This window comes from Corvus cornix, chromosome 3 (assembly GCF_000738735.6).
Source record: "Corvus cornix cornix isolate S_Up_H32 chromosome 3, ASM73873v5, whole genome shotgun sequence".
NCBI lineage: Eukaryota > Metazoa > Chordata > Aves > Passeriformes > Corvidae > Corvus > Corvus cornix.
This window is the reverse complement of record NC_047056.1, coordinates 47,801,578-47,805,880: the sequence shown is the minus strand read 5'-3', so window position 1 is coordinate 47,805,880 and position 4,303 is coordinate 47,801,578. Positions and strand designations below refer to the sequence as shown.

The window sequence follows — 4,303 nt, the reverse complement described above, 5'->3', positions numbered from 1 at the left end:
ACCAAATCACAGTTTTTGACAATAAATCCTTGTAAAATAGACCAATATGCTTCAAAAGTCAGTTTGTAGTTCCATATATCGTGAGGCAGTGTGCTTGAATCAAGGTCACTCAGATGCTACCAGTCTATTTCAGTTCCCCATTTTACCTTTGCTTTCACCTCTTTTCCCTCCTTCATTTTCTACATCATGATTCGCCTACAGACCAGAAAGCTCGAGCACACTCTGTAAGCCTGCACAGCTGCTGCTCGGCCTCCCTTTTGCCTAGGGACCTCTCCTCTCCACACCTGCTTTTACTGTACTGCCAATCTGCATAGGCCAACAGGCACGAAAGTGGCTGGAACATGCTTGAAGAAGTTCAATTAAGCTTTTCTAATAATTTCTTTCCTTCTTCCCAGTTTCTCTTTATTTGTGCCAGATTGGCTTTACCTGCAATCTTACTAGCCCTAGAAGTGGCTTTTATCTAAGCAACGTTGCTGAGTGTGTCTAATTTCTCACCCCATTGGCCTGCCAGCTCCAATGGACTGGCTAAATAGTGGTGGACCTTCAACACCAAAGGACAAGAGGGCAATATTTTCCTGCACAGCTATAAAACCACTTCATCAAAGCTTTAAGAATTGTGGAATTTTATTGTACTTGCATACATGATATCATCTGAACATTTCATAATATTAGTACTAAAAAGTAAGAATCATGATACTGCAAATGCTGTGATACTCTGAAAATATTTAGGTTACGTTTTAAGAGTTGGGGGTATCTGTCTTTCCTCACTAACACTGTTGTCCTCTAGACCGTCTTGGTGTCACTGTGGACATGAGGCCACTCCTCTGGGAGATTTTTGTGTTCTGTTACCAGCTCTTTTCCTGCAGCTTATGAGTGCTTTCTCATCAGTGATCCCCCAGCTTCTCTCCAGGTCTATCCAGCAGCCCCTGACCCCACACCTGGCATTTTGCTGGTACAAGTTCCTTTTTCTGGTGTGCACAAGCCATGCTTCCAGTAGTCCTCATGCTGGGCTCAGCTTGGGATAGGTTTGGTATAACAAAATGTAATGGCATAGCAAAGGGCCAGGCCACATACAGGACGACAGAATGAGACACAGGTCAGGTACCAGTTCCACAGTAACATTAATATGTAACGTCCTTGATAATAGTAACAGGTTTCTGTTTATTGCTGTTCCAGGAAGAGGCTTCAAGCGACTGAGTTCATTCCTGACCCATTGTCTATTACATGTATCCTCCTTATCTTCCCAGAATGATGAGTTATCTTGAAAGTGGAAGTATTTCAGGGAAAAAGGATATTAGAGGAGTTCATCAACTGAACAATCTTATTTAATATTCTCTTTAATGACCTTGACTCACAAATGAAATGTACTGATATAATGGAGATGGGGTCAATCTCAATGCAGAGGAGGACTTGAATAACAAGTAGGATGAACTGGGTAATATGAAGAGCTGAAATGAATAAAAATAGATGGATTTTAATAGTACAAGAGACAAAGCCGTGTATCAGAAGCAAATAAGAATTTCTTCTATATTCTGAGCACTCATAATTTAAATAAAATAGACTTAAGTGCATTAAGCATTCATAGGATGTTTATGAAATACTGATGAGATTTTGCTGTGCAAAACATGCAATAACAAAAAAATATGATAAGGTATTTCTAGTCCTTGTACTGAGTAGTATCAACTATTTAAAATGTTGATGGAGTTCCTTCTGAAATGCCATGAACGTGTGCGTCTTCAAAAAGGATAAAAATTATATTGAAATCACTGTAAATAAGGACTAAGATTGCAAGTTATCAAGGAAATTATGTTTGTTAAGAACAAACAGGTGTCAGCCAGTTGAGTATCGTGTTTAAGTTTCTTTGTAACAGGAGAGTTTGCATGGTATTGCCTCTCCCAGCTTCCCTCTTCTTCAGAGGATCTGAGTCTCCCTGGTTTGGGAAAAACAATGTTTATGTCCTGGAGTTTCATGATGTCATTCTAAAAAGAAGCTTGCTCTTCTGTGTTAGTTCCTCTGAGTTGAATTTTGCCATAGTACAGGCTGATTCAAGGCAATACCTTTCTGTCCACTTGGGTTTTTTTTCCCTAGCTGCAACAAGTGTTTGGATTATGACTGAAAATGCATAAGCATGTTGATAATGATAACATCTATGTACAGTGACAGAATCTTTCAGCTGAAGACACCTTTCAAATTTTTCATAATGTTTGATTCTCAAATTCCCACTGTTCTCTTTCTGAGAATTTCCAAGTATTTGCTCTCAAGGAACTCTAATTACTTTGATAGTTACCAGATATAATGTTGGTTATTTTTTAAGTTCTCATTAAAGACCATTTCAAAGACTTCAGAAAACAGGCATCTAATTATTACAAGTGCCTCCATCTGAACAAAAAAAGGTTCGTGGTTTTACTAGATCCAATAGGATTCATCAGAATGAGAGTCCCTAGACAGTTCTCAGAAAGGTAATAATTCAGTTACTATCAGAGTTTTAATAGATACCAATTCAGTTTCCACAAGCACTTTTCTATCGCTCTCCTAGATATTCATACCTTAGGTTTCAGGACAAGAAACTGAGGGATTTACCTTAGAGACAACAAGTATTATTACATTTCTCAGTCAGCATCAGAAAATACACACATTTTTTTGCTGACCTTTATTGTGCTTCAGAAAGGACAAGATGTCCAAACTCAGCTGAGGTATACCTTTGTGTTCCTGTACTTTTAAACATACCCATATCCTACTTTTCTGAAGTTTTTGGGCTTGAGCAGAAGAAACATTCTTTTCCCAGCATGTTCCATTTTTTCAGATTCTTAAACTCTGCAAGAAAAAATAGTGAGAATTACAGCAGGAAAATACTGTATTTAATAATTTGACTCTCATTATTCCCTGAACCCTCGATAATTTTACAGATGGGAGACTTATTTTGAAAACAAATTTCTTTTCCAACATTTCCTATTAACAATTACAGTGGGACCATAGAGTTGGCGTGTATTGACAGCTTACGCATCTGGAATCCTTATGCGTGCATTTTTCCTTTGCATGCTCTGGCTCTCAGGTCAAAAGCAGTATTCTCCATCCTCTAAGTTTGGTTGGAATTTAAAAAAAAAAAAAAAAATCTACCTGTGTCTGTTCTACAATTTTCCCAACTGGACTAGTTGGCTGCAACTTTGGTTGACACAACCAAATTAATGCAACAGTTACTACTAAAGAGAAAAAGTGCGGCTAGCAGGTACTGCTAACCACTGTCCACTACTTTCAATCTGTATACCTAAAATATTTCTGAATGCATGTAATGCTTCATGAAAGTTACCCCTGCTCCCTTAAAGACCAGGGCCACTTCTTGGGCAAAGAATGTTCCAATGCCTTCAGTTTGCTGCTTGGCTTCTCTGTTTTCAGTGCATTTTTACACTTAGCACTTAAAGGGAAGAGAAGAAGAAAAATACAAGTTATTCAATAAATGGTATTATTGTATCCTCACAATCTGTGTCTCCCTGTCTCTGTTCTCTCAGATTTCTCCACTAGTTCTTTCTTGCCTTAAGCATTCACTATCTTCCCAACTGAGCAGAAGTTATCTGCTGCTGGGACTGTCATTGAGTTCTGGATGCCTATCTGATTTCAGCTATTTAAAATAGGCAAAATGCTCTTTCTGCCTCTGCTTTCAGAAAAAAAAGCAGACACTCATATGAGTCTTACTGTTCTACTAAGTTGATATATAAGAATTTCATTCCCTTTTAAAGCACAGTCAAAATATTTAAACATACAATGCTAAAATATTCAGTCATGTTTAAAGATATTCAAAAGAGAAGAAATAAAAAAAGAAACCAAAAGACCCTCCACCAAAAAACCCCACCAAACCAACCAAAAAGTCCATCCTTTTCCCTCATTTCTATTTTTTACTCCAAGATATACAGTATGACCTACTATACAGGATCATAGAACACATTAGTGAAGGAAATACCTTTCCTTGTTCTGTATGCTTTCTAACAGGAGAATATCTAGAACAATTTGTTAAACAATTATTAAAAATACTCCAGATATATAGTCAGCTGAAGGAAAAAATCAAAGGAGAATGAAATGAGTCCCATAGGAAGACCTAATTAGCAAAACATGAGGTGTTCATATATTAAAAATACAGGTACTGTCTGGTACTCTGCTTTGAATGAAAGTTTGATGTTTGTTAGGATTTTCACAGGCTGCTCTAGATTATCTAATAGGGGAAGTTGCTGAAGTATGAGAAATGTGTAATGTGTCTTCTCCCAGTAAGAGCTGTTCCCAGCAAGTAGTGGTGACCGAATGTGTGACAGAA

At 37.6% G+C, this 4,303-nt stretch overlaps 1 long non-coding RNA gene across 1 annotated transcript; it reads right to left on the bottom strand.

The window, feature by feature from the left end:
- Positions 1-1,141: 1,141 nt before the first annotated feature.
- On the bottom strand, positions 1,142-2,811 carry LOC109145290. The gene is made up of 2 exons (XR_002046598.1): positions 2,728-2,811; positions 1,142-1,448 (listed from the first exon to the last, which is right to left on the bottom strand). It is a non-coding gene; the product is annotated as an uncharacterized LOC109145290 (long non-coding RNA).
- Between the last annotated feature and the right edge of the window lie 1,492 nt (positions 2,812-4,303).